At 38.7% G+C, this 27,742-nt stretch overlaps 1 protein-coding gene across 4 annotated transcripts in view; it reads right to left on the reverse strand.

Annotated features, from left to right (window-relative positions):
• Positions 1-27,742, reverse strand: part of CHD7 (chromodomain helicase DNA binding protein 7) — a 189,101-nt gene that overhangs the window by 152,639 nt on the left and 8,720 nt on the right. Inside the window, exon 1 of one of the 4 annotated variants that reach the window (XM_037506263.2) lies at positions 24,918-27,070. The exons of the other annotated variants lie outside the window; for them this stretch is intronic. The gene's annotated coding sequence lies outside the window, so the exon portion shown is untranslated. Of the gene's footprint in view, positions 1-24,917; positions 27,071-27,742 lie in introns of those variants that run through there. 4 annotated transcript variants of the gene reach the window in all.

The following is a 27,742-nucleotide window of genomic DNA, read 5'->3' on the forward strand; positions in this document are numbered from 1 at the left end:
AGAGAGGGAACAGAACCTGAGGAATGAGAAAGGAAGGCAGGGCCACTTACCAGAGAGGCCAAGGGGTCATATAAAGATCCTGAAGAGGCTGAAGGGTAAGGGAGCTTTTGAAATCATGTCAGAACTCCCGACCTGCATAAAGGCAACAAGAAGCCAAGAGAGGGTGTTTGGCAGAGAAGCGATAATATCAGGCTTGCTGGGGGAAAGGTCATGATGATTACATACACCCTGATGACTTTTCCCTGACCGCTTCTCCTGGAAACGCTGTTGGTTTATCCCATTCAGCAACGGTTCCAGAAGAGTTCCTCATCAACTCTGACCATCTCCCCCAAAGTGTATGACCTCCTGACTGTCTTAACACCAACACCCTATAAACAATGCCTTCATAAATAAAAACAATGTTTGATCCTGTCATTCTCATTTCAAACTTGTGACCACTCCTGAAATCAAACTTACCAAAAGTTGCCCAACAATTACTTATCACCCACTATATTCTAGTGAAGACAAGACGATTACAAATCACTCCTCAAGTATAGCACTGCCATTCAATTAAATAAAATGAACCCAAAAAACTTTTCCTTAAATTAGGCATGTATAGCAATTTAGCTTGGAAAAAAGCTCTTTCCTATTAGTGATACCTATTGAAGTACTTTAAAATAATTTTCTCTAAGATTTGTCTCAAAATAACATGGGACATGATGAAAGCTGGTGAATGCATGAATAAAATAATTCTGGATGTGAGTTAAGTGTATCCTGTGAAAGACCACGACAGCTGGTTCTACTATTCCATGTATTTGTGTGCATTAGAAAGGTGCTACTAATTGGGCATCTGAAGTATCTCAGAATACCAATATTTTGTGTAAGTTCCTCTTTTTTTTGTTCTGTTATTTTCCCTAATAAAAGATGTCGCTGCTTAGAATGATACCAAACACAACCCTCAAAGAGTAAGCTACCCATCAACAAGTATTCAAAAAAAGAAGTGTGATTTCAAAGCAAGTTACTCAATTAAGCACTTGTAATTAATTTTTAAAGACAGTCCTGCCCATACATCTTGCTTCCACCAAAATTATTTTAGTCAAACAATTCTACTTGACATTTACAACTTTGTAAAGCTATAGTTGATTTGTGATAACAGTTATTTATGCACTTGTCAGCAACCATCTTACATTAACTATGTATCTTCTACTTCATTTGTAACTCCCAACTCTATATATGAAAAATGTCCACTATGTGTTGTACAATGACTCACTGAATCATTAACTTTTAAGATTGAAAAGGACCTTCAAGGTTCTCTCGTTTAACAACCATTTGGTATTTTTGTCTTTTGATTATCAGATAGGCATTATCTGTTCAGATTTAGTGGATAATTTAATACTGCACACTATGAACACTACATGTGTGAACAACCACCAAGTTTCCCTGGTCCACAGTAACCAATTACTAGCACCTTAATAATAGTTCACTCTAAATCATTATCACTTTAGGAAATAAAATAAAATACCTCTCTTATGTTAGAACTTCGACAGTAGGCAATTACAGGCTACAGAGAAATTTTGTGTTCAACACCTTCCAAATAATGTCCCTTACCATTTTGTGGTAGTTGTTGGAGCTTCCCCACAATTAGTGTGAGAAATAACACCATTTCTACTCCTTGCTCAACATTTAAAGTCAAAGTCATCAAATTACGAAAGATTTCATTACCACCCTGTACTGACAAAGACCAATATTAATTATTATTTGAATTAACCTCTGAGCCATGGTTTTCATCAGTACTCAGAAAAGACAGAGACAATTTCTAATTACATGCCACCCTCATTATAAGTCAGTAGGCCGCAGAGCTGTATCTGATGAGGCTGCCACACTTTGCCTTGAAACTGCCTTAGACTCCATTATAACCTTCTCTTCTCATCAACACAGAAATGGAAATTTAGCAAGTCTCAAGGATGCTTTCCCTTGGAATTATCACTTTATTCTTCTACAATTGTGATGTGGGACTGCACATAGGTCTATTAGTAAAAGTTCTTAAGTATATTAGATTTTTACACTTTTGTATAAAGCTGAACAGAAGCATCCTTTTTATTGTTTCACTTGTGACAAGACATTGGAAGAACTCGTAAATGAAGCAGAACTGAAAAGAGTACTATGCCATTACACCAATCATTTTCACCAAATATTAATTGTTCTGTTAAGTGTGTTAAAAAAAAAAAAAAAAAAAAACAACCAACTTACGACAAGGAAGGGGAAGAAATGATGGTTTAAAGAATAAAAAAAATCAAAAAATGTGTTTTACCTCTCTCTTCCACCACTAATGCTGGCCTTATTCTCCAAAGAAACTCAACCTTTTCTGCCTACATGAGCACATGGCAGGTGTGTCTTCACCCATCAAGTATTTTTTCAACTCACTGTTGGCAGGAATCTAGGAGATGGGTTATCCACCACAGCCTAGCAATCATCATCTTAGAGCCTTTCCCAAGTGAAGTTTCCACATTGCCCTCTTCCAACCACAATGTTCTTTAAGATACATGTCTCATTCTGCTCTTAGAAGAATGTACTATTCTTAAATCCTAAAAATTTCAACATATATTTACATTTAAAAGACCTCGAGATTAAGGACTCGGGCATGGCACCATAGGATTCCTAATAAAATGTCGAAGGAGTAAAGAGTAGATAAAAATGGATCCATGTTCTCAACAAAAAAAAGGCAATGAGATTCTGAGTCATGATTACAACTTGATTTTAAACTTGATGAAATCAACTGCACAGCAGAATGTTAATGTGCTACCTTTAGTACAGCTGGTACACTGAAGAAAGACAAGATGTCATTTCCACCAGGCAAAGAGAAAGAGGTTAACAATGTATTTTGAGCACAATTGACTCATTACGTGGCTATACACACAGCAGCCACAGCATCTGGCCTCTTCCAGATTAGTGCTTCAAAGATATATATGATTTTGTGTCACTGAAAAGAACACTGCTGCTGGGACTAACATCATGAGGAGGTCAAAGACAAATTTTAAAACTTAGGAAGTCTACACACAAATTATAATGAATTTTTAAAAAAATCTATCTTGACATAAAAAATTTCTTCTAAGACATTCCTTTCTCTCCCCTTCCCTCCACATTTTATAAACAGAAGAGAGCCTTTCATCTAAATAAAATTTTTTGTAAAGATTTATTTTTATTTATACAAGAACAAGGGTACAGGCCAGGTGCGCGGGAGAGTGAGAGGATTCACCAGAGACAGAGCAAGGAACAGAACAGGCAGACTGACGAAATACACTGCTGAGGGGAGCAGCAGGTGAGACAAGAGGTCTGCCGCGCCAGGTGGGATTCTCACCGGCTGGCCGGGATTGAACCCATGCCGCAGAGGCTGTAGATAGCTTCACAGTGCGGCACTCAACTGCCTGCACCACCAGGGAGGCCCCTAAATAAGATTTAAAGAAGAAACTGATACTTGGATATTTTCCAAAAAAAAATGATTGAATTTTTATAATCACTTCAAGAACAATGATCAGAAGTAATACTACAGAGTGATTAAAAATTAAGATTCAAAAGAATCTTCAAAACTGTTCCTAGCAATCTGTATTTGTGAATCTCTCCTTAAATACCTGACTACTAACAAGAAATTAAGAATCCTTCGATTTATACAAATTAGTACTATAAGAAAACTTTTAAACTCCTACTCTTTAAAGATCAATTTCTATTATCCCTGCTATTAGAGACAAGAATTGCAACTAAAATTTCCTTTTAATCCTTAAATACTGTTTCAACTTCTTTTTAAAAAACCTAAAACGTTTAGGATGTGAGCGATACTGTGCTGTTGTTGCAATAGAAAATAAGTAAATTCTTGATGAACTCAATCTTGTCAGAAGAGCAAAGAAGAAAGTTAACAATGACACAATGTGATCAACTTCACCATAGCTTAGTTACAAGGAAATAACTTTTACCCAACTTAAAAAGCAAACAAAAACCTATGAACCTACCAGTATAGGTTTATTGGCGGCTATGAGGATACCCAAATAAAATGAATTAAGATTTGGTGATTTTTACAATATATTTGCCTTTCCCACCTTCCTCTAACTTTATTCTAACTTCTAGTTAAGCATACTCAGTTCTACTTTAAGGAATCCACCATCATTTCAAGTTAATCAAAATATTACAAGCTCTACAAAAGCCCCTTAGTTATTAATTAGGGAATGTATACTATAACTACCTATTTTGGAAATCAGATGTAAATTCTTAATGGACATAATAATGAAAATGCTATCTATAAAATAAACACTAATAAAAAATATTAAAATAACCCTAAACTATCTTCAAAGATCACATTATATAAAAGAAGAAAATATGTCTATAGGTACTTAAGTGCAATACAATCTTAGAAATAGGCAGCTCTTTCTGTCCACTTACGTCTGTGCAAGTGTCCTTTACTTCTCTTTCCCTTCTTATAATAAACCAGCCCTTTTGGATATTAAAAAAAAAAATCTCAGAAATATTGTAAAAGCAGAGTGAGATAGGCAGACACGTACCAGCAAAAACAGAGTGATAGTGCACCCAGGAGGGAAAGGGCAATGAGGACTCAATGGGACACTAGAGCCATGCAGGGGCAAGATACTGCCATACTTCCCTTGGCGCCTGATTTGGCTGTTTACTGACCGAGTAATCCCCAAGGGGAGATATGCCCTGAAATAATTTGAAGGAGAGAATAAGACAACGATGTTGCATTCTTTTGAAAAGTGACTTTACAGAGAGAGAGCATTTGAAACAGAATCTGAAAACTGAAGGATTCCGACAAGCAAGAGCAGAGCCATAGAAAAGGAAAACTACCATGTTTGGGAACCGTCAGTAATCCAATTATAGCTGATGCCAAGACATAAAAAAGTGTAGCTACTGTGGTTAGAAAGTTAGGTTGGCAGCAAGATTACAAGGTCTGGGTACTTAGTGGAGAAGGTCAATTTGGTTTTCCAAGGGTGAGACACAAAAATTGTATGCACTAGTGTGAAATGAGGAGATGCAGGCAACATAGAGACTTCTGGAATGGAGAGTTCATGTAAGAAATATTTGCAGTAGTCCACCAGAGAAAGCCAGTAGACACTGAATTTGGGCAGGATTCAAGAGGCAAGGTATGGGGGACAGAATCTACAAATGCACAAATTTTGACAACATTCTGGATAGAGTAGGTTATAGGGGGAGAGAAAGTCAAAGATGCAGTGGAGACTGGGTAAAACACAGAGGAAAAGCCAGGTGGGATTCTAAAACCAAACACTCAAAGCACAGCTCTGATGAGCTCCCTCCTAATTTGAAAACTTTGGGTGAACCTCTATGAAATAAGCTCTGGCTCATTGAAAAAGCCCTCCTTAAACTAATCTTTGTATCTCCTCTATTTCATGCAGCCAAATTCTCCTATTTCCAAAATATAAAACTTTGTAACTTTGCTCAGACGTTATTCCTCCTCCCCACTCTATCGCCACTCTCTCCAGATATCCTCCAACATTTAAAATCAACAACAAAAAAAACTAATTCTTACAGGAAATCTCCCTAATATTTTAACTGGCCAGACAGCATAAATATTTAAGATCTGAATAATGCTTTCATAAACTCTGCCCTTAATGTCTGATTCAAATATGAATTTATATATAGCTGGCCTTGCCAGAAGAAGTCAATAAATGCTGGGTGAGTTACCTATCAACAGATAACTCATCCTCCATCCTTCATAATTATTATTAAAATCCCTCCAAATAAATTCTATGGCAGGATACTGGTAAATGTTTTTCATTAATCCAATCCATTGATCAGTAAATGAGACATCTGCTATATTAAGACATACCCAAGTTACACCATTTCATAGGGAACGAGAATATGACGTAAGAGTAAGACAGTAAATTGCAATCTTCAAATTTAGCAACAAGAGAAGACTCACTCAGGGGGAACACAGTCAAATTTCTTTCCAGAGAAAATGCTGTCAGTCGAGGGTGACTCCTGGATACACAGACTCACAATATTTTAACTGAAATCATTATCAATATATCTACTTTTGTCAATATTTGCATATTTCAGCTTCTAGAGGCAGGAATAACTAAGTTCCAAGACTAGATGAAATAACATCAAAAGGAGCTTTTTATTAACATGTATCAGGTTTTATACCACAGACTCAGTTGTTATGCAGGACCCTAGTACTAATACATATTTTAAAAGATCTTTGGGAAAAAAACTCCCTTTTTCTTCATATATGAATACCAACTTTCATTAAATTGACTTCTGCAGGTTTAACAATAAGAACTTATTTTTTTAAAGTTAACATGTACATAATAGATAACCAAAAGCACAAGAAGCCAAGAAAAAAGTTACCCATAATTACAAACAGTTGAGGTTAACATGGACTTCTTGGTTCTCTATGTGTACCAACATAACTAAGCATCCATTTTTATATAGTCAAAACATGAACATTTACCATATCAAAGCTCCAAAGCTATGAGTATTTTGATGACCAAGAATGCACTATACCAACTCAATCTGGTAAGAAAAAAGTTATCGTGCCGTTCTTGGCAACCAAAATTTCATGAAAAGACAAAAACAGCAACAAGTTTCTAGATAAAGATATTGGCAGAGTTGTGATTAAAATACTGCATTCCCTTAATGTTCAATTAAAAATGAGACATAAAGCAACAGAGTACACACAGCTGTGTATATTGTTGTGTATACACAAAGTATAACATTCCTAAGGTAATTCATTAGTCAATCTATACTACTAAATTATTAGCAAGGAGAGCCTCCCCGGTGGCGCAGCAGTTGAGCGCTGGGTTGTGAAGCTGCCCGCAGCCTCTGCAGCGCCGGTTCGATCCCCAGCTGCTTCCCGGACACCGGAGGAGGGTCCCACATGGCACACAGACTTCTCCTGCACCCGCTGCTCCCCTCAGCAGTGTACTTCTGTCCTTCTGCCTGCTCTGCTCCCCGCTCTGGCTCTGGTGAATTCTCTCACCCTCCCGCGCTTATGACTATACCCAGCGCTTGTATAAATAATAAATTTTTTAAAATAAATAAAAATAAATTATTAGCAAGTTGGTAATGTTGATTTTTTTTTTTTAAGATTTATTTATTTATACAAGCACTGGGTACAGTCAGAAGCGCGGAAGGGTGAGAGACTTCATCAGAGCCAGAGCAGGGAGCAGAGCAGGCAGAAGGACCAAAGTACACTGCTGAGGGGAGCAGCGGGCGGCAGGAGAGGTCTGTGCGCCATGCGGGACCCTCCTCCAGTGGCCAGGGAGCAGCCGGGGATCGAACTGGCACTGCAGAGGCTGCGGGCAGCTTCGCAACCCAGCGTTCAACTGCTGCGCTACCAGAGAGGCCCTATAATGTTGATTTTTTTTTAATAACAAAATACTTTAAGTGACAAAAAACTTCTTAAATCACCAAATCATAGCTAAAAATTACTATATTTTTGATCCAATGATTTGAAGATAAATTTATTCTCTTGTTTATCTTTTTATGTTACAGCTCTAATTCTTATTCTTACAACTATTCAGTAGTCAGAGTAAGAAACTCTCTTAACCTGAAACTTTGCAACGTTCAATTCCCTAACAAGTGGCCTTCTGTCTCCCTTGGTTCTTTCATCTTCTACACTGTTCAGACACTGTTTACGCATATTGTTTAAGTGACTTCTATTTAATTATATGTGAATTCTAGTCAAGCACAAAAATATTCCCTGTATCATAAAACTCACTATTCTACCAAGTATTTAAAAATATTAAATACTAAAACACATACCACACTAAATTATTTCTTACTGCTTCCTGAACATTATCTCTTAAGCAATTCATAATGGCTCAACTACCTAATCGAAATTCAAGCTTTAACCATTTTAAATAATTTTACACAGGCATAATTAGAAAACAAATAAAATATTAATCAGGAAACCTGCTACACCACCCAACAGCAATCAGATCAAATGAGTATAATCACCACAGTATAATAGGATCTTATGTTTGTATTAAACACTCCAAGATATTTGTGACTGTAACGATTAGGGTCCATCCTTTCAGGATGCCACTGTGGAAAGGCACATGACTCTATTTTGGAGTCACAAGACCTGGAAACAAATATGTCTCATCCATCTACTATGTGTGTGGCTTTGGGTAAATTCTAAGTTTATTCTTCTGTAAAATGCCATATGGATCATAGAGTCAATGTGTTTGTTGAAGAGCCTGGTCAGCAGTAAAACACAATACTAAAGCCATTCATTTTATTATATGATGTTAGTCAATGCACAGGGGTGAAGTAAAGAACCATTATTTTATGCAGCTTTTCTCCCTCTGTTTTCTTTTCTACATGTATCACCATTACCTGTACTTTATATCTAAATCTCAAAGAGTGGGTGGTATGTATTGGTCTAAAATCCAGGCATCAATTTGCAGCAACAAGGATGGAGCTAGAAGGGATTATGCTTAGTAAAATAAGTCAGAAGAAGAAAGAAAAATATCAGAGTTTCACTTATATAAGATATATAGAGAAACCAAGTAAGGAGTAGGGAAAGAAAAAAAAAGACAAAACTAGCAAGCAAACTATAAATTGGAGACATACAGCAGGGGAGAGGGAGGGAGAGGGATCAAAACAGGGGAGGGCAGAGCACACGGGACTATGGCAATAGTTCACGGGAGACTCAGTGATAGGAATTTTATGGGGATTACACCTGAGAAGAAAAATCAAACATTGTACAAAAATCAACAATGATATAAAATATACATATATATTTAAATATAAATATATTTAATAAAGAAAAGAAAAATATAAATCCAAAATTCAGAAAGTCTAATATACCATTTCCTAGTGTATAAAATTATTCCTGAGCTATGTAGGTTTATCAGTCTTTCACTAAAGATACCTTTCAATTATCTAGCCCCACCAATCGTCCATTAATAATATTTATTAAAAATCACTAGGAAAAGAAATAAATATCTTTGAGGCATAAACACTAGCTATTTAAATAAACTTAAGAATTTGAAAACAAAAAAATCATAATAAAGTCCAGGCATCAAACTATTAGCAAGAAACCTGCCATTTTTACTCCATGATGTTTATTTGTTGATATCTTATAAATTAAATAAGTAACATTCAGGGAGTAGGAATAATTTAGTATAGTTCATGCTTACAGCATTTCATATTTTTTCAAATGTGACAGAACAGTTATCTTTGAGATTTATTTTCATATTTTACCCCAAGTAACAAGTCTAAATTTTCAATGAGTGAATTTTTCAGTGAAACTCAACAATGAAATAGCTGACAACCTTGTGCTGTGAAAGAAACGAATAAGTATGTTCATAATAAATACCTTTGTCCTCAATGGTTGGAGGGGAAAGGCATAAATAACTTTACTTCCCACTTTGCAGGGAAAACAGGACTTTTCTGATAACTAAATAAGCTCACTAACATCTGCACCCATCCATGCCCATTACCATTGAGCTCTTTTGAGTTAAAAAGTTGGTCCCTCCACCTTTGGATCCCATCCCTTATCCTCCTCAAGGAGCTTCTTCATCATTTATCCTTTGTCCTCCCAATTGGCTCCTTCCCACTTGCTTTTACACACTTAAGACTTTGCCATATGATTTTTTAAAAAAGGAAGAGTAGGCAAATCTTACATGGTTTGGAAGTAAGAGGTGGAAAAAAGTTGATGAATGCTGGTGACTGGTCAAGGAGCTCTTACAGTCAGGTGTGTGATTATATAGTTTTTGCACAACACAAGTACTAAAGGAGCAAGTGATTGGAAAAATCCAGTCACTCTTCCACTAGATAAGTCATGAATGCCTCTCATAAATTTGAGCAGGCACAACATGTGCTAGGGGTGCCCCTATGGACATCAGTCATCCAAGTAGCCAATCTGTGCAAACCAGAAAGCCAGGAGTCCCCCACTACTCCCCACTCTTGCTCCTATGACTCCCAAATGCAATCTATCATAAAATCACATTGATGTTACCTGCTAAATCATTCTCAGACCCCATTCACTTCAAGTCTCATAACCTCTCACCTGGACTGGTTGCTGCCTTCCCAGAACTTGTCCATTTATCTCCAATCTATGACCATGGTAGAACACACTAGTCTTGGGAGCTCTCCCTGTGTAGCTACTGAGCCTTCACATAGGAGTTCTCACCTAACTCAAGTTAATCTTCCTCAGGTAAGTCAGTCTTTCCATACCCAAGTCAAATGCCTGTAACACACTACACAACACTAAATACTGCTCTCTTTTAAAAAAAAAAGTTACAGTTGCACTTTTACATATGTGTGATTATTTAATTAAATCCATCTATCCATGGGTTGTTGGATGAATCTTAATTTTGCTCATCTCTGTATCCCCAACACGCTGCATGGTGCCCAGTCCATAGATATTCCTAACTATTTTTTGGATCAATAAACATAAAACTAACTCTATAGCCAATACCTTAGAAAAGGGAAGAGTGAAAAAAAAAGTGATCTAAGATCTAAGTACATAAGCCTTGAGGAGACCCAAGCAAGGGAGAATTTTTTTTTTCCTGAATGGATTTAAATAGTAAGTTAAAAAGGGAGAGAGGCTGGGCCTCCCCTGGTGGTGCAGCAGCAATTGGACGCTGGGCTGCAAAGCTGCCCGCACAGTGTCTGTAGCTACGATTTGATCCCCGGCCACCGGCAAGGGCCCCACATGGAGCAACAGACCTCTCCCCTCTCCCCTCAGCAGTGTATTTCATCAGTCTGCCTGTTCTGTTCCCCGCTCTGGCTCTGGTGAATTCTCTCACCCTCCAGCGCTTCTGACTGTACACGGTGCTTGTATAAATAAATAAATAAATAAATCTTTAAAAAAAAAAAAAAGACTTTAAAAAGGGAGAGAGGGTGGGGCATGAAGGAAAAACACATCCTAAAAGTAGACAAAATTCAGAGAGTGGCATGAGAGGTAAGTAGAGATGGTCCACAGTGAGAGAAGAGAATTTGACAGAGGGAGGTTAGGAGTAGAGAGTCTTGAGTGAAATTTTTATTGTAGATTCAGGAGCTTCAACATGGTTAAATCAAAATTAATTTCAGAGAATGAAGTCAGATATCACATGAGGTAGGAGTCCTGATCTGTTTCAGAGATGACACAGAAGATCAAAAGAGCAGGCTCAATAACTAGCCAGTCTGAGAGAGCAATTTGAGAGATTAAAAATCTGAAAAAGTTGTCTAAGACGACAGCAGGATGGTAGACCACTCTAAGATGACGGCAGGATGGTAGACCGCTGGTGAAACACTCCTAGGAGAAGTGGAACAATACAGAGTTCAAATTATAAGCAAAGACAGGAATGTAACATTAATTTTGTGATGCAGCTAAATAACATGAGAGCTGAAGCAATGGTTACAATTATGGAAGCATAATGAATTTGTCTTTTTTCTTGTATAGAGGTAGAGGAAGAAATAGGGCAGAGATTGCAATTTCAATTGACAATTTTTTAACCAAGTAGGATTTCAAGAACTTATCTCAGTACAGCTTCTAAGAAAGCCATGTCTTTCTTTAAAAAAAAAAAATGCTCTATAATGGAGAGAATGAAAGTACAAATAGCTTCCTTGCTTCTCTTGTTTTCTTCTTTTATTTCCTCCCCACAATCCCTCCTTGACCAATGAGAGAGAGAAAGTCATGAAATTCTAACACATTTTCCTATAGTACTTTTCATTTCCGCACTATCACCAGTCAACAAGCCAAAGGCATTTTATAGAATTAAGAGACATGCAATTCACCACTGAAGATGGTTGCAGTGTTGAGCCCAGTTTGTTCATACCTCCCTTGAGTAGTCCCATCTCACACTGTCTGGCTACTTATAGGCATCAAAGTGTATAAGCAAATTCCTGCTCACTTTCACATTCTGTTCACTAGCAACTGAAAAATCTTTGACAGGGAAATATTTGGTATAAGGTATTTGGGTTTTAAATTTGCAACTAAAACCACCATCTCCACCTTCTCACAAGTTTGTCAGTGGAGGGTCTTAATATAAAATGCTTTATTCATTTAGGGGACTAAATAAATTCCAGTTGTTTTATCAGGTTAGAATGGGCATTTAAGTTGAAGAAACCAAAGTTAGAGGGACGAATGTGAAGGTGTGATATGTATACAATAACCATAAATACCTAAGTAAAAATCATGAGGGACAGCTAGTTTAAACAGATTTGTAATGTTTGAAATAAGAAAAATTTCCCAATTATCCACCTACCACATGCGGAGAATTAGCATTAAAGTAGGGGGGAAGGCAACAAGCGCTTAGAATGTTCACTGTAGACCAAGCAATAATACACTTTACACACCACACACGTTACACACCACACCCATATGATCCTCACAAATACCAAAGTATTATCTGTCCATATTTTGCAAATGAGGAAACTGAAATTATAGTAACTCACAAGAGCCAAAACCAGTGGGTAAAGAAGTTATTTTTTTCTTTATTTTGTCCTGCCTCTAAAAACCAACATTGCGAGGAACAAAGCCCAGGTTTTCAGTCCCCTTAAACTCCATGCAGAGTGATACAGCAGGAACTTAAGGGTTTACAAAGAGGCAGAAAACAACTCTACAGCAACGTAAACACCCTCTTCAGAGAAATCAAACAAGTTGCAATGGTGACGGGTGCACCCTCCCATAAAGATTTGGGGAGAAGCTTTGAAAAATCCCAGAGAAGGTTAAAATTATCTCAGGTTCACATGCAACTGTTGCTAAACCAATACCTTTCAAATCTTCAGAGATTTTCTTCTTACCCAAACCGACCTTTGCAAATAAAATTTAATTACCTGATAAAAGTTGTTCCAAGAGAGACTCATATTAAAAAATCCTCCCATTATATAGTATAGACAACTACAGAAAAAAGAGAACTATGATATAATAAAATAGTCCGTAAGGTACTGATGTAAACGTGGCACAGCCTATAGCACCATCTTTGGGTAAGAAACATGCTCTCCATTCTATCTAGTAAATCCCATCTATTCCCAACCAAATATATAGAAAAACATAAGGAAAAAAAATAACCTCACCTTAAGGAACTTGCATTTACTTAGGGAAAAGAAAGGGACACTCTTCCCTTTTATTTTTTCTCTAAGTATTTGCAGATACTTCGAATATGGGACTTTCCACAGATTAATGAATCCACGTAGCTGAAAAGACTGACTCTCTGAGCCATGATTTTCCCTTCCTGACTACCATTTCCAAAGCACTTTGTTGAGTACTCAGTACTGTATAACCTATGAATGCTTTACACATGCTCTCTCACCTATATAGTGACTAACCCATCACTGCTGAGTTTAAAGATGATTAACTGCGACTTTTTTTTTTTTTTAACTTTACCTGTAGAGTGCCGACTTGGTCAAACTGCAGCCGTGTATCTGTTGCTATCACATAAAATCTTCTGTATTACTTTAAGTTTATGTGTACATGTGTATGTGTGCTCACTTTCCATCAGATTATTTCCCAGCTCAAACATACATTATTCACGAACCTCACTCAGCTCAAAATTCAAATGAACAGATTGTTCTAATCTGTGAAAGCAGTCCACCATTTCTGAAAAGTATTGCCTTCCGAGGCTATGACAGACTTGTCGAAACTGCAGGTCTGTCGTCCTCATTAACATCCCATCATTCTGCTTAGAGTACATGCACCAGTCTCAGAAACTCAGCCTGGAGGATCTAAGGCTTTCCCAAGGTCACATGGTACAATGAAGAGTCTAAATTAGAACCAGGTTCTAACTCCAGAACCCACACTTTAACTGTTAGGTTATACTGCCTCCCATGGTTAGTGACAGCAGCTCTGGCATTTGAAACTTCCACATTTATAGACAATTTGATTGGTTTAAATGGGTACCTAGCCAGCACCAAAGCTGGCAAAATGTTGATGTTTCCACAACTCTACAGCTACCAGATGTGACATCATCTCACCAAACACAGTAATCTGTATTCTGTGGTGGTGACCCATTGGATTTAAAGTTTTCTTCATCTAGTTTGGGTTGAGATACACACACACACACATACACACACGCGCGCGCGCACGTGCGCGCTTGATTTTCATCAATTCAGTATCCAGTTTCAGCACAGCATCAACTGGTAAGGTCCATGACCTATTAAATAGCATATACCTATTACAGAATGGGTATTGGCTACTACAATTACTTTAAAATGGTAAGATTATAGGGTCTCCCTGGTGGCAGAGGGGTTAAAGAGAGTGCGATCAAGCTATTGCCAGCCACTGCTGCATAAGTTCGATCCCCCTGGCCGGCCAGGGAGCAACCCACATGGTGCAGTAGACCATCTCTCCTGCCTCACGTGCTGCCCCCCTCAACAGTGTACTTCAGTAGATCTTCCTGTTTTGCTTCCCACTCTCTCTGGTGAATCCTGTCTCTCTCTCTCTCTCTCACACACACACACACACACCCCAACCCCTCTGGCTTATACCCTAGTTTTTTATAAATAATCTTTATAAAAAATAAAATTAAAATGAAACAAAATGGTAAGATTGTAGAAAAGCCGGGCCTCCCCTGGTGGCGCAGCAGTTGAGCGCTGGGCTGCGAAGCTGCCCACAGACTGCAGCAATGGTTCAATCCCTGGCCGCGGGCAAGGGTCCCCCATGGCACGACAGACCTCTCCTGCCGCCCTCTGCTCCCCTCAGCAGTGTATTTCATCATTCATCAGTCTGCCTGTTCTGCTCCCCGCTCTGGCTCTGGTGAATTCTCTCACCCTCCTGCGCTTCTGACTGTACCCAGTGCTTGTATAAATAAATAAATAAATCTTTAAAAAAAATTGTAGAAAAGTCATAGAAACAATTTGTGAAGAAAGACTGTCAATAAGACTGTAAAGAGTACAAATTAAGTATTCACCAAATATCAATTTAATATTTAGTTTTATTCTTAATGATCTTTTGAAATTTTGGCTCTTTGGAATTTAAAGTATTTCCACAGAAATAATCAGCAGCAAACAAAGGGAGGGGACTGCTTCCCCAAACTCACCACATGACTCAGAGAGCAGAATGGGAGGACTGATCCTAGGAGTCAGCAGAGTATGAGGTTGAAGAGATAAAATTTAATTCAACTACCAGCTCTTTAGACTCTTGCCCTATTTTTTATTCCAGCTGTCTCCACCCTCCCTTACCCCAATCAACAATAGAGATTAGGCCCTGGGAAAGGAAATAGAGAAGTTAGGAGCAATTCCATAGCAATGGGGGTAGGTACAGGGCAGGCTACAACAAAACAGGTTATCCTAGGCTTAAAAAAACAAGAAAAATGTAATAAAATATTACATGGTCCTGGCTCACTCTAGGTGACTCAAGACAAAATGGTTAAAATATCAATGCCTGGCAGTTTTAAATCGTCTCAGTTCTGCTTGATCATCTTTTTTTCTTTTAAGATTTATTTATTTATACAAGAACTGGGGTACAGGCCAGATGCACAGGAGAGTGAGAGGATTCACCAGAGACAGAGCGGGGAACAGAACGGGCAGACTGACAAAACACACTGTTGAGGGGAGCAGCAGGCGAGACAGGAGAGGTGTGTCGCGCCACGTGGGACCCTTGCCGGCTGACCGGGATGGAACAGGCACTGCAGAGACTGCGGACAGCTTCAGAGTGCGGCGCTCAACCGCTGCGCCACCAGGGGAGGCCCTTGATCATCTTTCGATAACTGTTCAAAACCATAAAAGATTTTTGGTTTTGTCACGTAACATTGGAATTTATGGGATAAAACAAGAGAAGCCTCTTGTGGCACAAAACTCAGTTCCCAAACTTTGAAACAACCTAAATCCACACTGCCATGTTCAAACTATTCCTTATTTAACTATACGACGGGGAAATCCAGTAAACACTGACCTAGAAATTACTAGCAAAACATTCCAGCAGTGGTTGCCACAATCATAGATGCTAATAACTAATTGCTCTCAGGTTGCATAACACTCACTGTGATGCCAAGGAAGGCCTTATCTACCATCTTTATTTGAAACCTTCACAGTCATTCTGATAGACAGCAGGCTCTCAAATTTTTACACCTCTCACTTTCATAGTCTCTTTACTAAGAAACAAAGCAGTGATAACAATATCAATAACTGCTTGTTTTAATGATGGATTAGTTGCTGGACACTGAGGAAGCTATTATTATTAACCCCATTTTATAAGTGAGAAAACTGAGGCACACATTAATTCACTTGCCCTAGGCCAACATGACCAGGCCATCAGACTCCAGGCATTTGGTTTTAACTTTTATGCCATGCTACCTTTCCATCTCTAACTATACATTTAAGAAATCCTTAAATTGCTAACATTTTATCTGAAATTTTTTATTCTCATGGCCAGTGGAGAACAAATCTCTGACATCACTATAATATAAATGCACATTTGGACCTGGAGAGGTGTAGCTACCCTGTCTATTCTTTCCACCCTGGCCTCACATGACCCAATGCAAAATCCTCTCTAATTATCCTAGGTACAAAATATTAAAGGGGGATTTCCTTGCTTTGTATCACTGAGTAATTACATTTTAAACCTCTTAAAAACAAGAACCATTCATTTTACTACTTTTGCATATTTATAGTGAGGGCACTAGCCTAGTACTAAACTCAGAACATGGACTCAAATGCTTCACTGTTTTTCAAGTCAGACTTATAGCAGCTAGCAGTACATTTCATGTTTTACTGTTAATTTTAATAGATTTTGGCATCACACTTGTGGAATAGTCTTGGTGACACTGTTTTATGTACCCAATGTGTTGACAGCAGTCTGGCAGATTAACACTATAAAAAGTTGCCCACTGTCTGCTTATATTAGGTCCAGTAGCCAAGCAGGGTCATGTTGAAATACCTGATTCATGAGTCTACCCAAGCTGTACTCTAAGTGCAGTTTGCAATGTATGGAACAAGGGGTATAAGAGCTGGCACCAGGTGTGGTTAAAGTGACATAAATTGTGAAATATTTTTGCTAAAGAGTAGAAATTTAATTTCCAATTTCAGATACAGTGAGGTGATTTTCCTTTTTGTACAGTAAACAAGAATGAAAAATACAATGGAAAAATACAATGGAAGGATTTTTTACACTCATTTTACTAGTGCTGAAACATCCTGTACACATTTCAATATATCAGAAATATCAGAAATATAATTGCATATGTTTTGGATCCCATGGTTTTCAAGTTTTATATTATCACCTATCCATTTATTCATAATTAATTTAGAGGATAATGTTAACAACTTGTCTCTGTTTTTCTTTTTCTTATCATCCTCTGCCACAGAAGATATAGTAATGTTTCAGAGTAAATGAAAGGTAACATAACTTCAAGGGGACAAAAGCTTTGAAGTTATTTTATTATAAGTGCAAAGCTGTTACCCTCCTGTGAAGAAAATACAGCCTGAGAGTTTCTCCAAACTGTATGCAGGCCAAATGTGTTTCTTCTATGAGAAAGACACAATTCCAAGGTGAAAGAGTTCCAGATGCTAAAGTCTTCCTACTAGCTTACATCAACTTACTCCAAGACACAATAAGCCTTTTAACTCAAGCTCCAAAACCTCAAGGGGTTTCTCCTCCACCTCCCAAATATCAAAATCATGCTCACATATTTAAACAATTAGGTGAGATGTACAGAAGCTAGCACTAAATATGTCTGAAATTTGAGTGCTAAATGTGCAGTTAATATTAACCAAATTCAGATCTCGTATACAGAAAATGTTTTAAAGATGATTCCTGTTTTCTTTCACTTTGGAAAATTTTAAAGAAGGAGGGGGGCTTCTAAATGTAATGTATGTAAGACAAAATTTCTTTGGGATAGGAAAAATAAGCCAAATACTACCTAGAGATCTTGTGGGGGGCGGGGGGAGGGGGGGACCCTAAAGGGTAAAAGTTAGGAGCATTTATCTTAGAAATGTGACTAGTTTATTTTTTAAAGATTTCCCTGTCAGACTCCTCCCTTCCATATATGGAACCAGATAGCTTCTTGGTGGTAGTGGTGGTATTTTGTGCATGTAAAATGACCTATCAATTTAAAACTTAAAAAAATACAAAAATTAAAATAAAAACCAACTGCAATTCTAATAACTAAATTCACTGTACTGTCCTAACAATACAACAAGTAATGAATGAAGTATTTTAGATGCATTGTTGCATTAATCTCAGTAAGCTTTGGCAATAAATACTGTTGTCCCCATTATAGCTGAAGAAACTGAATCTTAGATAAGCTACACAACTTGGTCATAGTCACAGAGCTAATCTATCACTTATCCAAAGTCACAAAGTTAGTAAGTGGTCAGGTAGGCCTTCAGACCACAACTGTTTAACTCTGAAATTGGGGCTTTTTAACTGAGTGAAACTGTCAATCCCTAAAACTATTTTTTTTTAAAGATTTATTTATTTATTTATTTATTTTGTTTATTTATACAAGCACTGGGTACAGTCAGAAGCGCAGGAGGGTGAGAGAATTCACCAGAGCCAGAGCGGGGAGCAGAGCAGGCAGACTGACGAAGCACACTGCTGAGGGGAGCAGCGGGCAGCAGGAGAGGTCTGTCATGCCATATGGGACCCTCCTCCGGTGGCCGGGTTGCAGCTGGGGATTGAACCTGAACCAGCGCTGCAGAGGCTGTGGGCAGCCTCACAACCCAGCGCTCAACCGCTGCGCCACCGGGGAGGCCCTAAAACTATTCATTTTTAAGCTGATGTATCTTCCCTAATCTTTTCTTATTTGTGTGATCTAATTTGGATAAAATTGGGAGCAAAATTAGTATATTTTTGTATTCTACTTCTTTTTTCTATTTTTAAAAAACATGATTTTTTTTTTTTTAATAAATTTTATTGTTATATTCCCCATACAATTGCAGCCCCCCCATTCTGACCCCAATCCCTCCCCTCCCACCCCGCCCCCCTAAAAGTGTCTCTGGTTCATAGAAAAACATGATTTTTAATACATGCATAACATCTAACTTGAATATAGCACAAACTGGATCATTTTCAATTTTTCACTATCAGAAGAAAATGCTGTGACCTCTTTATTGTTTATTTGATGTCAGATCTTAATATAAATGACTGATACAACTGGAAAGGATCATTTATAAAGGTCTTGAAATAAATATTCATTCATTTCCAAAATGTTTGTAGTTATTAAGCTCTACACAGCACTGAGTGTAGCAGTATCACCATACCCTGCCAGTATCAGAGTATTTTTTAAATCTTTGCTAATTTGATAAAGAGGAAAAAAATCATTTTAATTGTATTTCTTTTATTTTTCCATAACTTAAGACATGTTCATGCTTACTGGCGATTAAATTTTCTTTATATTACCCACTTACATTCCTTACTGCTGTTCTATTTGCTTGCAACTGTTTTTCTACTGTACTTTCTCACAGGCTATGTTATGTCTTTATAATAGATCCACAGACACATATTAGAGTCACTGAACTATAAAACACGAGACAGTTCTTCCTAACATTGGAACACACACACTCAAAAGAAAGTTTGAACTACAGTAAACTAAGAACCTTCATTTTGTAGTAACTGTACATACTCCTAATCAAATTACCACTTTGCTGTTTTGACTCTATAAGAGTAATATTAATGGGCCTCCCCTGGTGGCGCAGCGGTTGAGCGCTGGGCTGCAGCCTCTGCAGTGCTGGTTCGATCCCGCAGCGCCGGTTCGATCCCGCTGGCGATCCCGCTGGCGAGGGTCCCACATGGCGCACAGACCTGTCCTGCTGTGCCCGCTGCTCCCCTCAGCAGTGTACTTCATAGTCAGTCTGCCTGTTCAGTTCCCCGCCCTGGCTCTGGTGAATTCTCTCACTATCCCGCGCTTCTGACTGTACCCAGTGCTTGTATAAATAAATAAATAAATCTTAAAAAAAAAAAAGAGTAATATTAATATTATACAGAATTATTTTACATTACTATTCTTAAGCTCTGCCCCATGTTGAAAGGACATTTACAAAAACAAAATCAAACTACATGTGAAAACAGTTGCAAGATCTGTTTTTATAAGATACTGACTTAACTTTTAAAAACTGAAAAATTTAATGACTACAGTATTAATTAGTTAATGGAAATAAGTTTAATACTTCTTGGCCTGCAAGAAGCTGCACAACCTCATCAGTGAAGTGGCTTTATTTTGGAACCTTCCTAAAGTAATCATTTATACATCTTACCCCATCTATTTGAATACCTTTTATTTTTGGATCCAATCTAAGTTCAAAATATAAAACCTAAGTTCTCACTGAAGCCATCCTCAGGTCCAAGCCAGGCCCCACGGAATGACTAGCTTACTCATTCAGGTTTCCCTTAATCCTCCCTGAGTCTCTTCTCTCTCTTCTCTCCTCTTTATAGTCCCTGTCTTAGTAGGAGCTTCACCTCTTGCTGGCTTGGCCATTTCAAGGGCCTCTGACTTTTTGCTTCTAGTCCTCTCCCCCTCAGACTCCCCACCCCAGTCCTAGGACAGTATTGGGTACAAAGGTTCCTGCCCTGGGCCCTGCAGGTTGGTCTGGACAGACCCTCTTGTTTCCTGCCAGAACCCTCGCCTCAGTATTTTCATGCTTTTGTTCATGTTATTTCTCAGTTCCCCCAACCTATCAAAAGAGAGTGCAAGGCATACTTACTGCTTTCTTTCTCTACCACCAAGCCCAGCACTGGTGGCTCCCAGTTGCTACTACACTGACAGCATCACACCTCTTTAGCACTAATTACATCCTGTGCTGACCTGTTCCACGCTGTTACCTGTGTTAACATGCACTTCCTGGCTATGGATAATGTTTATAGCATCTCCTACAGAACTCAGCACAGTAATAATTTTACAAAAGTACAACTTCACAAGTGTTGAAGTCATATCAAAAAATTACCTAGAATGTTCTTAAGATATACACACTTGTAATTCTTATCTTTGAAAGCTGGGGGGAAAAAATCTTTAACCAAGCACATCCATGTCCAAAAATAAAAAGATTTTATTATAAGCCTCTAACAGACATTGCCATTTACTCTTTAGAGATGTAAATCTGAACACATTATTGAATTTTTTCTTCATCATTACTGGCCATGTCTTTGCATTCATTAAAGTCCTCCTCAGATTTGACTTGGCTCTGGCCCTTTAAGCAAAAGTTCACTCTAACCTTGATTTGGATACATGTAGTTTGTCAAAGTCCCATTCCTGAAAGCTGCAGTAGAATGAACCTGTAAGGCAGTCATCACCCAGGTTCCAGAGTCCCCAGGAGGTTCCTCAGTGCCATCACCCATCCTACATCGCATGCATCCTTCAGTCATGCCTATTTCAGCAAGTGACTCCCTTCCAAAGGAAGTTTGTTGCCAGTGTAACAGTTTTCCCTCCAACACAAAATCATAATGTAGATATTACTGTACTAAGCTACAAAAGCTCCGAATTAACCCACAGCACATCTTAAGCTCCCAATCACAACAATGTTTCCATGGGAAAATGCCTTCCAGTAAGAAACATGGTGATGGGGTTTGAAGAGGCCTGGAAAACTCTCACCTTTCCCCCACCCACATTCTGAATTAACATGGAGAGAGCCAAGTAGGGTGATACGTGTCACAGAGGAGATCACAGAGGAACACGGGTTTGGGCACTGGGTGACCTCAAATCACCTGAGACAGAAGCCTCAACATTAAACTCATCAGATCCAGCTGCTATGGAGTACTCTCTTTGGAGGCCCCACATGCCTTGCCCAGCCCAAGGAACAGAGCTGGAGATACCCTTCTCTGCAGGCAGCCATGACTGAGAGGAGGGCTGATGGTCAGGTTCTGGGGCCTTATAAACTCAGTCAGGATGCTGAGGCAGCCTTTGATTGAGCAATAAAGGAGAATACAGAAGGGCAGGGAGGGAGAGGGTGCAGACACCCGTTACCACCAGTATAATCAACAAGGACCTAGCAGACCTGGGACTGCATTCTAATAGCCAAGTGGGTGTCAGGGAAAGCACAATGTAACAGAAGGAGCAAGGATGCCAAAACAAAGGGATGTGGCAGCCACTGAAGAAAAGGAGCTTGAGAGAACAGATCAGCATCAACCTGGACGTAGGTAAACAGCAAGAGGCCACATCAGTGTAGGCCCGAGATGTGGAATCCAGGTCCAAGAGAAAGCTGGAATTTCACGTTTCTTTTAAATTTTTGCAGGCAGTAGACGTTAGGAAGTCTTTGGTTTTAGACAAGCTGGAAACATTAAGGACAGACGTTTGGGGAAGATAACTGGAAATTTAAGAAAACGAGGCAATTACATTGAAACAAGAGCTGAAGCTGTGGGTCTGAAATAGACCCTGAAGAAGGCCAAGATGGCAAACTCTACATACAGGCTGTATTTAGAGAGTAGAAAGAAGAAGAATGAAAACTGAGGAAAGCATCAGAGGGAAGGCCCAGGCCCCTAAAGTATCTCCTTGATAAGATTCAGGGAGATGAAATCAAGAGGAGAGGATGGATAGTGAGGAACAAATGAGAAAGGAAGCAAAAAGCAGTGGTAAGAAAAGAACTGTGTGTGTGTGTATGTGTGTATGTGTGTGTATGCACGCGCATGTCTGTGCTTCCTTCACCTTCCATATAGGTATCACAGTTCTTAGAATTATATAAAATTATGTTAACAAATTCTCAAATATGGCACTAACCTCATCAAATTACCTTTTGAGATGACCCTCATTTTAAATTTACTACATGCTTTTGGAAGTAATATTGGCTTGAAATGGGTTGTCCCACAATATTTATTGTGGTATATTAAATATATTCCTTTTTCATACATCCACCATGTAAACTAGACCACACATAAAATGAGTGTTTAACTATTCTGTGGCAGAAATTAAAAGTTAACAAACAAATACAAAACATGCTATTCTCCATTCCTTTTACCGCAACATTTGAAGTGCTTTCAAACTCTTAAACATTTGTCCATGTTCATACCAATCGATATGCCAAATACCACTACCTTTCACTTATCTAACATGACAAGATTATAAGATTACTTGCAACATTAAAAAAACACTGTAAGACTATATGCATACCACATCCCTAAATTTTATAGTCCAAGTATGCTCATTATGTAACTCACATTTTAGTCTAATGATGTGGCTTTTTGACCATTAGAGCAACTAGATAAAATTCTGATTCTAGCTGGCCCACAGAGATTTTAATTTAATGTAACTGGTGTGGGTTAAGGAATCTGAATTTTTAACAAGCACCCTAGGTCACCTAACAGACCCAATTCACAGGTCCCTTGGAGAAAATTATCTCAGTCCAGTTTACCATTCTACTCTTCCTTAAGACCAATGGATGCATTATATCTGCAAAACAACCTTGTACTTGTGCATTTATGCAAGGTAGAGGGGAGGGAGAGACAGAACATATTAAAGAGTTACAGGATGAAGACAGAAGCCCCCAGCAATGAGAAAAAGCAAGTATTATGTACAAGAGCTTTTCTGCCCCAAGATATGATGGCTAAGAATTTTCACACAACTATCTCAAGAAAAGAAATCACAAGACCTATTTTCATTAATCTAGTGTTAGTAAGTAAAACAGATCAAATCATTTACTAAATTCAATCCCTGGCCCAAGCAGTCTTTTTTAGAGGAGGTAAATGCAGCGAAGAGTCATTTCTCAGGTAGCAAAGTGCAGATGTTGTTGTTGATGTTGTAGCAGTGATCCATAAAGGATAATGCCAATGATGTGGGCATTTCTCTAGGTCCTGAAAAGCCTGAGCCTTGGAGAATGACTGCCAGTCCTCAAAGTCAACCACTCTGCTAGCACAAACCTGGGTTTCTGCACAGCTCTTCAGAAAGCACACATTGCCTTTTATTTAACACACCAAGACAGTCACACATGACCACAACACATTATTCCAGCAATGGCACAGTGGCATTGCCTGTCAGCATGCCATTTAGTTACAGCAGTGTCACTGTCTGTTGTGCTCAACCCAGGGAGAAATTACCTGTTATTGCATTGTGTCTTTATGAAAATATCTGACAGCACACAAGACAAAGTTTTCCTTATCCTGCTGAACCCTAACAGGCAAATAAAGACTCTCAAGCAGCTCATTCTTAGCCACAAGGTTTCTTATAAACTTGATGCTTGTTTCAAACACCAGTCCAGATTTTTATTTTTACCTTTTACTGAAAGGGAAATTGGAAACTTAAAATGCTAATTCAGATGATAAATCTAGCTCTGAAATGAACACAATCGAAATGAAACATTTTAAGTGCACTAAAAATAGCAAAACTTAAGTTTTAACTAGTCAACAGTTTGTTCTTTTGTGAAGGTAAAAAAGTATAAGTATGTCCAAAATCTAGAACTACACCACATAGACTATTTCCTTTTTTAAATATATTTTTTTACATCATTGTTCATTTTTTTTTTTTTTTAAATTTTTTTTTTTCTTTTATAGAGGCATGTTTTATTTATTTATTTGTTTGTTTGTTTCATTTATACAAGCACTGGGTACAGTCAGAAGCGCGGGAGGGTGAGAGAATCCACCAGAGCCAGAGCGGGGAGCAGAGCAGGCAGAAGGACCGAAGTACACTGCTGAGGGGAGCAGCGGGCGGCAGGAGAGGTCTGCGCGCCATGTGGGACCCTCCTCCGGTGGCCGGGGAGCAGCCGGGAATCGAACTGGCGCCGCAGAGGCTGCGGGCAGCTTCGCAACCCAGCGCTCAACCACTGTGCCACTGGGGAGGCCCCATCATTGTTCATTTTTAAACAATGTTTGCTTTTCCCTCCCTGCCCCTCAAGGTGTAGTCCCCACAGTTTCCTTCACCAATGCACCCGTGCACTATCACCTCCATCCCCTGTGCTCCTCCCTCCCTTCCCTCTGATCCCTCTCCCTCCAGTCTATTTCTTTGAGGCAAAAAAAGTATTACTAAGAGCTTGGATTTTTATCATTTTTTAAAATTCCTGGAAAACGAATACACATTCACCCTATAACATGTAAGCCTCCTGAATTATGAATTTGAATTTTATACCTATTTAAACCATGCAGTGTGTAGAAGGTCTGCTGTCCTGTGTTAGCAGAAGCAGAGTTCAAGTACTTCATGGAGGCTGCATATTCACCCAAATTAATGCTTCCAGTGAAGAACAAGTGCTATGACTGGGAGCTTCTTCCCTGGCAACTCAAATCCTGTGTAGTGAGAAAAAAAGATGCTAAATGAAACTTTTCCAAAACTGCATTTGGATAAACACTAGGAAGAAACGTAGAGGAATGTCAATTCTGTAGCAAGCTAAAAACTTTGATGTTGGAAATGTGTCAGACTGATAAATAAAAACAGGACTGGGGGGCCTCCCTGGTGGCGCAAGGGGTTAAGCACCGCACTATGAAGCGATCCACAGCCTGTGCAGCACAAGTTCAATGCCCAGCCGGCCAGGGAGCAACCGACATGGCGCAGCAGACCTCTCCTGTCTCGCCCGCTGCTCCCCTCAGCAGCCTACTTTGGTCAATCTGCCTGTTCTGTTCCCCACTCTGTCTCTGGTGAATCCTCTCATCCCCTGCATCTCTGACCTGTACCCCAGCTCTTGTATGCATAAATAAATAAATCTTAAAAAAAAAAAAAAAACAGGACTGCAACATTAGTAAGTCCTGCAAAGAGCATGTATCTTTTCAGTTAAAAGTGTGTGTAGCTGATATATTTGAGGAAGAGCAGACTCTCTGACTATAATCCATTAAAAGGCAATTCTCTAGGAGATACTCTTCTAAAGCATAGGTGTGCAAGAAATTGATATTTGTTCTTCCTACCCTTCTAAGGCCTAGGTCAATGTTGTGAGACCATACAAGCAAATTCTGAAGAGATTAAGGCTTCAGGCTATGAAATGACCCTGTCCTGGTTGGGGTCCAAAATCCACCATTAAAAGCTTGGTCTTGGGCAAATTCATTAAACAATCTCTAAAACTCCATTTCCTCATGCATAAAAATGGCAATTATTGTTCCTTCCTAGGCATTTTGATTAATCCTACATCAGGATTCAAGAAAACAGTTCATGTGACTAGGTATTTCAGCTAATGCTAACGCACAAATTTAGCTATTGAGACCTAGCCCTTGAAGTCACTGTTACTGAAGAAAGCATTGGTTTTGATACAATTTTTAAAACCTGCTGAAATGATGAAAGAACAATATAAGACACTCCCATATAAACATCCACTGTTTTACTTTGCCCCATTTTATGTTGCCCTTAAAGAGTCACTTGTAAGCAAAAACAAAATCAATTAAAATAAAGTGAAAAGAGTCTACACTTCATCTCTTTGATTTTCCTGCCAGTCTGGTTAGCAGGAGAATCCAGAGGAAGGGAACCATCTCACTTCCTAACAGCTACTCTTATCCCAGACCCTGGTCCCAAATCTACTCTTATTTTAGATCCTACCTTGTTTCTCCTTAATCAATAAGCAGGGGCCTCCCTGATGGCTCAGGGGTTAAAGACAGTGCTATCAAGCTATCAACAGCCACTTGCAGCACAAGTTAGATTCCTGGCTGGTCAGGGAGAAACCCACAAGGCGCAGCAGACCTCTCCTGACTCGCCCGCTGCTCCCCTCAGCAGCTTATTTCAGTAGATCTGCCTGTTCTGCTCCCCACTCTCTCTGGTGTATCCTCTCACCCTCACCCTCACACCTCTAGCTTATACCCCAATTCTTGTATCATAAATAAAGCTTTAAAAAATCAATAAACAGAATTTGGGGAGAAAGGACTGAATCAAATGCTCAGAGACTTAAGAATCTGGAGTTACAAATTTTGAGAATACCCTATACACTCTGATCTAAATTGACTGATCCATTACCAAGACAATCATAATTCAGGTAGCAGATGAGTATTTTCTAGCTTGAAAGGAAGAACTACTCCCGGAAATGTGGGATATCCAAGTCACCAAGAAGATGATTAGGTAAATAACATATAGTTAGTTATATGCCTGGAGAAAGGCACGGAGAAATATTAATTTGTATGTCTACTCCTGAGAAAAAATAAAAATCATGCAGCCAATAATCTCCCTTGCAGGCCACCTAGTTCTTTTCCAGTCATAATTTAGGATTATGGGGACTTTTTAGATTAAAAATAAAGTCAAGACACACGGCTTGACAAGTTCAATGAACAGGAAAAGCTAATAATATCATTGTATAGATATGTATATATGCATTTATAGTAGCTAATTATATATTACATGCCATATATGATATATATAGTACCTTAATAGAGGCAGAGTATCTAGGGGAAGTTAACAGTATTATTATTTCCATTTCTATGATTCATTTCCTAATCTGTGTGATGTCATAAGTCAAGCTTTCTTTCAGTCACACAGCATTTTGGAAAAAAACCTCCACAAGAACAATGGTTCTCCTCTCCTTGGGAGAGGAAAAGCACTAAGGATGAAAGGCATGAAGAGAGTAATCTTTGGTGACAATATGTTCCAACGCATATGTCCCCACAAATACAGTAGGCACAAGCAGAGGAAATGTGGACAGAAATAACCTAAGCTGTAAGATACAGCAATTGAATATGGTATAGAATTACAGGGTGTTGCTGATACTTTTCATGGATCTTTGCCTATTAAGACAGTAATGATATAAGTCTCAGAACTGGTCTAGATGGCTGGAGATTGGCCAGTCTGAATTCAAATCCCTCCTTCAGCAAGCAGTGAAGGAAACTGAATCCATGTGTCTGACACTGGGCAATTTAACCTCTGAGCCCAAGTTTCCTCATGCATAAAATGGGAATAATAATTCTACCTATTTCCTAGAGTTGCTCTGATGAGTGAATGAAACAATTCATTACAACACACAGCATAATGGATACCTCATTGGAAATGTT

Source organism: Talpa occidentalis, unplaced genomic scaffold (assembly GCF_014898055.3).
Source record: "Talpa occidentalis isolate TD23 unplaced genomic scaffold, MPIMG_talOcc4v2.1, whole genome shotgun sequence".
Taxonomy (NCBI): Eukaryota; Metazoa; Chordata; class Mammalia; order Eulipotyphla; family Talpidae; genus Talpa; species Talpa occidentalis.